The sequence below is a fragment of the Dermacentor andersoni genome, unplaced genomic scaffold, assembly GCF_023375885.2.
Source record: "Dermacentor andersoni unplaced genomic scaffold, qqDerAnde1_hic_scaffold ctg00000039.1, whole genome shotgun sequence".
Classification (NCBI taxonomy): Eukaryota; Metazoa; Arthropoda; class Arachnida; order Ixodida; family Ixodidae; genus Dermacentor; species Dermacentor andersoni.
This window is the reverse complement of record NW_027314752.1, coordinates 36,414,547-36,423,027: the sequence shown is the minus strand read 5'-3', so window position 1 is coordinate 36,423,027 and position 8,481 is coordinate 36,414,547. Positions and strand designations below refer to the sequence as shown.

General features: G+C 47.4%; 1 pseudogene; it reads right to left on the bottom strand.

Moving 5' to 3' along the window:
- Window positions 1-2,753: 2,753 nt before the first annotated feature.
- Window positions 2,754-4,613, bottom strand: LOC126519852 (uncharacterized; annotated as a pseudogene).
- Between the last annotated feature and the right edge of the window lie 3,868 nt (window positions 4,614-8,481).

The following is an 8,481-nucleotide window of genomic DNA, read 5'->3' as shown; positions in this document are numbered from 1 at the left end:
TTGCACTAGCTGCACCAAGTGCCAACAAAAAAACTTCCTTGACTGCCTAGATGGAGCTTAATTATAGTGTACTGCCTACAATACAATAGAATACAGAAAACTTTACGAATGGTAAATTCACACTGGGAAGAAAAGGTGCCATGAGTCATGTTAGAATACAGAATGATTGATATGTAAGAATATGTTAAAGGGCCCCTGAAACGGTTCGGACAAAAGCGAGCGGGGCTAAGCTCCGCCTTCACTGGTTTAGCGTCACGATGCGACGTCACATCGTCCACTTCCGGTTGTTTTGGAGCCCGCGCGAGACCTCTCCGCTAGCCGCTTGGCCGTCGACCTCAAGCGAGAGCTATCGAAGCAGTGTGTGTTGCGAGCATTCTGTCGTAGCGCCGAACGTTTCTTGTATTCCGGTAACCACAGGCAAGCTGGTCATTTCGGCAAATGACTGGAGGCACAAACTCAAGCTGATGAAGGAACTTTAGCGTAGACGTACGTGAGCGACCTGATCGGTCTGCACGGTCCATACACTTGTTGGCGCAGTGCTTAACCAGCCAAACAAAGCGCTAATATTGCTCTAACCAAGTGTAAAACATTTTAAACATTTATAAAAACAACGTGTTCATGATTACACTCCTGCGAAAAATACACACCAGCAGCAAAGAAGAATACACTTCGTTGCTGCTACTGTGTATGGTTGAGCTCTGTGCCACCAGGTGGCTGCACCGTACAGACCATTCGCATTTGCCCTTCTGCTCATCTCATGGCTCATCCCGTTACGGCACAGTCAAGCGGCCAGACTCTGTCCCCTTGCGCTTGCGTTTGCCCTAATACCGGACTCGCGAAACGCTATTGCGTTAGTAATCTTCCGGTGTAAAGTGACGGCCACAAACGCGCAAATCCTGGTGCCGATCGGATAGCGGCAGTCCGATGCGCAGCAGCCAGTTCGCTCGTACGCTGCCTTGCAGAGGGACACGATGTCGCAGCTTGACATATTGCCAGTCGCTACGTTTGCAGTCCACAAGGCAACAAAGTCGAATCATAGTGCTCACGAAAAGACTGAGACGGACTCTGACCGCGGAACTCTCGTCAATATGGAATACGTTGTAACACAAGCAGACGACACTTGCTGTGTGCCGGAAGTGCTTAAGTGTACTGAAAAATTATTCTTGTGCATTCTCTTTATGTTACTTTCTTTTCATAAAAACAAATTAACTAACATTCCAACTATTACGAAGATCAGTTGTTTACCATAAAGTTGGAAAAATTATCGATCACGCGCCCTTGTCAGCCAATCGGATAGCTCGCCCCACTGACGTCGTATGGGTGATTTCGGTCATATGGGTAGGGGCAGCTTAAAATTCCACCAAGCAGTGTGCTGCGATCGGCAGTGATGTGCATATTTAAAACCTTATAATAAATTACACGCTTTACGCGGAGCACTTAGATGTGTCAATTAATGATCAGAAGGACCTGCTCTAACGACTCAATACGTTTGTAGAAAATCGTCAAAAGCGTTTCAGGGTCCCTTTAAAGAATACAAAGTCGCAATCTTACATTCTAAATTGTTACGGTAAAAAAAAAAAAACGCTCATGCAATACACTTGAAACCTTTTCGTCGAAATTAGTTCAGTGCATCACGCATATTTGCTACATTACACAAAAGCGTATAGATATGTGTGCAATCATTTAACTCAAACGAGTGTGCATCACACGTACACTCATGTGTAGTGCAGTAATGCAAAATAATTACAAGAGCTTTGGAAACGCATAAACTTACCTCCGATCTGCAAAATTCTGGCACGGTAGTGGGCAAGTGTTGCGTCCGTCCACTTCACCATATAAAAAGCCGCTGAAAAGTCGTCGGCAGGCTTGAAGTTCTTAATGTCTGTCACTGGCACAATTGCCAAATGTTTGTCGATTTCGTACCGCACGTACGCGTGGGTGATCATAGTGCTGTCAGACGGTCGCAAGAAGCATGCAAGGCGATCAGGACAAAGTGCAGAATGCAGTGCAGCATGCATGCACGACTGTTTTTGTTACTGCACACGCACATGTTGCTAATGTTGGTGTCGATTATGCTGTCCCATTCGGTCGCCAAGGAAAAATGACGCTGAGACGAAATTTAACTCCAATGAAGAATTATTTCATAGATGTGAAATATAAAATTTAAACAGTATCGCTAAATTACAAATTGTTTTATGCCTAAAAGTTGTTTGAGTCGTGTGTTTAAAAACATAAAAGTGTTCAAGTCTCTCTTTTTTTTTTTACTCTTTAACATCATCAATAGACCGACCACATTTTTTTACGTTCGTTGCACATTTACTTGCCCTCCAAATGCCAAATTGTGTCTTCCAATCTCATGAATCCAATCTCGAATCTCACATCCAAATCTCAAGAGAGAAAGAAATCTGCAATTTTTGTACACAAAAGAGCTCAACATTTTCTCACTTAAATTTTGTCCAAATGGTTTTGATAACTCCATTTGGACCATGTGGCAATTTAGATTTACCCAAATGGTCCCGCTGGAGACTCCATCTGGCCCAATTGGAAGTGAGGGTTTCCATATGAACCAATTGGCCGTTCTAACTGGTCCAAATGGTCCTGTTGGTGAAAACACTTGGCCCAATTGGAAATTGCCGTTTCCAGTTGGACTCATTGATATTTTCAAATGGTTTCAATTGCTTTTTTTTGACTGGGAAGGTGTACCTAACAGTTTATGTATTAAGAACTTTCAGACCTCAAACGTGCTTGCATATTTAAAACTGAAGGAAGCTGTTGTGGCTGAGCATCAGCTGATGCTTTGTACTCTCCTCACTAAGAGAAGCTTGTGGGACACAATGTCACTATAGCGACTGAATGATCTTTCTGCATTAACAGAGTTGATCGGCATTGACAGGTATTTAAGGGCAATGGAAGAAAGCATTGGAGTGAGCTGGTCCATCCCTGCCCAGAAAGCCAGAACATCCAAAATCTACACTTGGATTTACTTGTTTAGAAAGAAACGGCGCTAAGTCCCTGTCACTGGACTTGAGTTCTTGGGCAGACTTGAGGCACACTTGCCATTCAGTAGCTAGCGCTGGTGACTCTTTCCCAAGTCCAGGCACACCTGCAAACTCTGACCTCTTCTCTGAGAGACTCCTGACTTGCAGAGAATCCAAGCACCTCACAATCTTGAAGAACTTCCAAGGGTCACATTTCTCCAAATATACTACGCTTTGCTAGCTGCTTTACTTATTGCAGCCTTCATTTTGTTTGCAATCCAATGGGCCTCGTCATGTGCAATGTTTTCTTTCTTCAGTTGTGTTTTAAAATCTTCCTGTGCAGCTGCTTCCAAATATCCCCAGAGTACAAATAAAGCATTGTACGCTTTATGACAGGATACACGCTGACCCTCAGCTGCTTTTGGCAGGCTGACAACTTTTTTACCAAATACTGCAATGCATTGCATGCTGTACTTAAGCTTAGTTGAGGGCTCATTCAAAAGTTCTAGAAGAAAATCAGCGCATGCAATTTCTCCAAACCTTTCATGAACTTGCCTTAGCAAAGAAGGATAATATCCTAAGTATGCAAATGCTGCTCAACAGCTTCAATCCACGAATTCCACCTACTTTTGACAGGTGCCGGAGGTTTTTTAGCACACCGAATCCTGCACTTTTCTAGATTAGATTTATAGAAAGCTCTCTTTCTACTCGACAGCTGGAACGCCTTCTTCATACAGGCGACAAACTTGTCCACTAAGGGAAAGGATGCCTGCAATGCACTGCCTATGATGTTTACTGTATGGGCTACACATATAATGTGAACAGCACCTTCGCACAGTGGCTTTATACACTTAAGTAATTTCACCATATAAGCAACGTTATCACTTACAAAGCCTGTTACGTCCTTGAATTCAACACCGTACTTCGTCAGTGCTCTCATTACAATGCGGCCTATCACAGACGAGTTCACTTCATCCACGAATTTAACTTCCAGGTTGTAGTGAAGCACTTGCGTAGTGAAGCACTTGCGCTTCTGGCTGACTGGACGAACAACATGTTCACAACTGATTTTGATTGGTCATCGGTGGTTTCATCGGTAATTACTGACACCGTGGTACCTTGAAGCATAGCTTTCAAAGCTGTTTCGTGCTTCTCAAACAATTCTGGAAGTTGGTGGCGGAGCGCATCGGACCCAGGCACCGAACTGCCGTTCTGAACGTGTGCCTGCAGAAACGTTCTCAGTTTCGGGTTGTCCACCTTCTCTAGAGAAATATTTACAGATATGAACACATCCAGGAATTTTAGCACAATGTCGTGCCTCGCCTCGCCAGCGGTGATTGCGGATTCCAGCGTTTGCAGTCGGCTTTGCTTTCTCAACGTTGCTGAACCCCCAGCACTGTCTTCTGATGATTCCTTGCCACTTCTTCGCTTGGAAGAGTCACTTGCTTCTGCATTCTTATGATGACGGTTGCTCTCGATGTGCTCGTCAATAGTTGACTTACGCCGATGGTCAACTGCTGTCGCACAAACTCTACAAAAAAGGATTCCTGCATCTTCGTAAAAGCTGGCATTTTTGTATTCTCGAACACGTTCTTTGGCTGTCTTCTTGCTCAAATGTGATCCTCTGGGAGCCATCCTGATTACCAACTCGAAACACCAAAAGTCTCCTCGATTTGGGTGCACTTTCTGCGCTAGTTCACAAAAGTGCCGTGCCAGTGCAGCGCCAGTTCTTGCAGTGTGAGTGTAGCACGACACTAGCGCCTTTGGTGCAGCTGTCTAATCAAGTGCGAAAGTGCAGAAACGTGCACGCCTTCGTCTGCTGGGGCTCCTGTTTTGGTGTTGGCGTTTGTTACGTGCGTTCACATATGCGCGGTATTGTACCAGCTTAATACTCTGCATTTCTTCAAAATGATGAATGTTTTGGCAGCAGCCATGGAACTCGTTGACTCTGACAACGATGAGGAATTTGACTCCGCTCTTTGTGTTGTATTGTGCAAAGTGGCACGAGTCGACCGTCACCGAGTCAGTGGGTGCTTGGAACAGGTGACAACTCAATACCTGGAAAATTTATACCCGCACCTATGCCACTAGTCCTTGCAGGCACTGCAATTACATTGCTAGCCTAAACCATATGCTCTGGCATTGCCCCTCGTTACGAGGCACAGAACAAATCAATGAGGACAAGTGGCTCTCCGCTATCAAGAGCCTCGATGCTGGGGCACAACTATGGGCTGTCCAGAGGGCCCACAATGCGGCGGTCGGGCATGGCCTGACTGTCCCAACGTGGGAGCGGCCCGCAGCACGCTGAGTCGCGTACCTCACAACCTTCTTTAAAGTTTTGCATCCATTCATCCATCCATCAGTAAAAGGTGCCGAGGCAATAGGAACCCTATTACTATTAATTACTAAGAAAGTACTACTTTTGCGTCACCTTTGGCAGCTCTCACTTGATCTGTCATTTTAAAGACGTGTAGCACCATCTTGTGAAAACTGCGAGAAACAGCGTTTCACTGTTGCTTCAAAAAGCAACTTAAAAAAAATTGCATTTCCGCAAAAAAAGTCAATTCCGTGATTTTTCGCGGAATCGCGGAAAGCTAGTGGCATTAAACGTAATTATTTTGAGATTTCCAGTAAATATGTAGTCTCCATAAACAGTACCTAAATACTTTTGACCTATGCGGTTATTCATCAACTTCTGACATGACTTGGTCTTGGCAAACTGGTGAGCTGACAAGATTGAGCATGCAGTCACCCCCCTCCATATTTGTTTCGATGAAGGCTTGCCCTTAGGTGCTACTCTGGATCTACTCCTGTTTCCTGTGATTACCACTACGAGCTTCAAGGCACACACCCTCAGGAAAACTTTTCATGCACAAGCCTGGTTCTTTCACACTTTGGAGGGAAGAAGAAGAAGAGGCTGCGCACGGTTGCACCGCACATGGGTTCCGCCTTTACATCGCTAAACCCTGGATAATTGACGTCAGCGCCGCCATAACCAGCCTCACTCGACTCCTTACGTCGAGCGGAACACGTGGATACCCAAAGCAATACTGTGAGTCGCTTGCTTCACGAATTACCGGACTCTGATCGCAAGAGGCACCCGCCCAGCCAAGCCTTACGACGGGTACGGTCTAGCCGAAGACCTTGGCCCAGTTCGGCGCACCAATGGCCACCAATGATGGCACCGAGATGAATCTCGAGCACGCACAAATCCCACTTCCTGACGAACCTGCCGGCGGAGACTGGCTCACTGTTAAGTACGGTCGGAAGAAAACATCGGCTCCCACCAATCCACCCCTCCAACCCCGACACCCATCGGTTCCCCGACAAGCCCGACTCCCACCGCTACCCCGAAATGACCTCAAGGTAATCATCCGCCCCCGAGAAGGACTCAACCTTGCCATCTGGACCACACCACAGGTTGCCGAAGGCATCAAGCTGGCATGTCAGCACCCCACTACTGAGCACGTACGGACCCTTACTGTAAGAATTGACCCAGTACAAAACATCGCTATTGCTAGCACACCAAACGAAGAGCTAGCTATGAGCATCCGTCGCATCACTACGATTCACCTGGGCGGTCGAGAATTTGCAGTCACGGCATACGTGGCGGCACCCGACAGCTCCGTCAAAGGGGTCATTCACGGCATTCCCGCAGGAACTCCCACAGAAGTCCTCCTTAACGGACTCTATGCACCTGGCCGAGAAATCTTACATGCCCGTATGCTCGGACAAACCGCTACGGCAGTGATCACATTCACTGGCAAGGATGTACCCTTCTACGTGCGATACTACAGCGGTGAAGTGCGATGCAAACCCTACCGACCAACCACGCATTTCTGCCGCATCTGCCACCAAGTCGGCCACCGGACCGATGTATGCCCAACTCCAGAAGCAAACGTATGCCCCCAGTGTGGTACACGGAACCCAACTCAGGACCACCCCTGTCACCCCCGGTGCGCCTTATGCCAGGGGCCTCATCCTACGGCTTCCAAGGAGTGCCCTGATCGACTGAAGAAGGCATCTTCAGCATCCCAAAGGACCAGCCGCCGGGACTACTCACGGTCGAAGTCTCGGTCACGTACAGACCAGCAACGGAGGCGTTCCCGCTCCAGGTCTCGCTCCTGCTCGTGGAACCAACAAGGAGGGACCCGGAACCTCAACGGACCTGCTGTACCGGGATCACAAGCGGTGAGCTGGTCAGCACGGCTTTTCCCCCCTCACACAACCCACCAATACAACACCCTGTCATCGCGTCTACACACAGCACCCACCCTACACAATTCTTCACCCATCAACAATACTGATGTTCAACTGCAAATTCTAGCTGAGCTAAAGGCCATCAGAGAAGAAAACAAACGTCTTCATGAAGAAAACAACAAACTTCGCACGCAGATTGCAGAACTATACGCCACTCGTACTGCCACTCAGCATTCCACACTAATGACCGCACCCTCAATGCCATCATTTTCGGAACGTTCTGAACCGATGATTCTCGCGGAATCAGCAAAACCGACAGAAATCGCACAAGTCGAGGAGAAAGTTGATGTACTGCAACGGCAGCTCCTAGCAATGCAACAAAGCATCCAGCAACTGGCAAGTGTTATTGAAGAAACACGGCTCGCAAAAGATCAGCGACGCAAGAAAGTTAGAACATTAGTACAACAGGAAGTAGAGCAGGGACACCCTGCCGATCCACCCGTCAGCCAGGACGAATAGCAAAACCAAGCACAGGAACGAAAACCCACTCATAATCTGGCAATGGAATTGTCGCAGCTACAAACGCAAGCAAGGGTCACTGAGACAGTACATAAGTAACGCCAAAACGACTCCAAGCGTAATCGCACTACAGGAAACAGGCACACACCCAACTCAAACTGGCTACAACACACATACCACCACGCCTGAAAGCCACGTGGCCACACTTACAGCTAAAACAATCACAACCACACAACACACTATAGACGGCAGTGATGTCGATCATAACCTAATTGAGATCCTGCCGCTCCAACGAGACCGAAAGAGCCTTTTCATACTGAATATATACAGCCCACCCAAGCAGAAGCAGGCCAAGTTCGACTACTTGATGACTAAAGCGATTGGCATAGCCAAAAATAATAGTCTGCTGATTGTAGGCGACTTCAACGCGGCTCACCAGGCATGGGGCTACACGACAGCCACATCAAAAGGCACTGCACTCCAGTACACGATACAGCGGCACCGTCTCACCATCCTCACAGACCCAGCATACCCCACACGTCTAGGAAACAGCGTCTCCCGAGATACATGCCCTGACCTCACCCTCACTAAAGGGATACAGCAAGCTTCCTGGCACAACACGGAGGAAACTCTGGGCAGTGACCACTGCATACTTGCCACCACATTGAACGTTACGCATGCACGCCACCCGATAAAAAAGACAACACTCACAGATTGGACAGCTTTTCGCAAAGAGCGAGCGGATGACTCCTCAACCAGTATTACGGATCTCGAGCAGTGGGTA